The following is a 354-nucleotide window of genomic DNA, read 5'->3' as shown; positions in this document are numbered from 1 at the left end:
TAAAAAAAAAAATCTGAAGTGGACTCTGAGCATTGCTGGGCCATTCCAATGCCTCCAGTACTTAATTCACTCCCTCTTTTTCTGAGATAATTAAAAATACCTTCTTCTTTCTCCTCAACTGTTCAACAGCCCTGCTGCCTCCTCACTCTCAGCTGGAGCTCCCAGTTTGAATTACACTGAAGAATGAGAAACCAAATGAAGAAAATGGCCCTATCTCTCCACCACTTGTCAGCTCTGTGGCGCTGCTCATGTGTTCTTCCTGTACCACAGACGAAATGTCTGAACCCCCACCAGGACCAGGTGGTCTAGTTATCCCCCTGTGCCTCTCAGTAATTTTCTCCTGTCATTTTACTC

Source organism: Bison bison, unplaced genomic scaffold (assembly GCF_000754665.1).
Source record: "Bison bison bison isolate TAMUID 2011002044 unplaced genomic scaffold, Bison_UMD1.0 scf7180017861786, whole genome shotgun sequence".
NCBI lineage: Eukaryota > Metazoa > Chordata > Mammalia > Artiodactyla > Bovidae > Bison > Bison bison.
Note: the sequence above shows the minus strand (reverse complement) of the source record.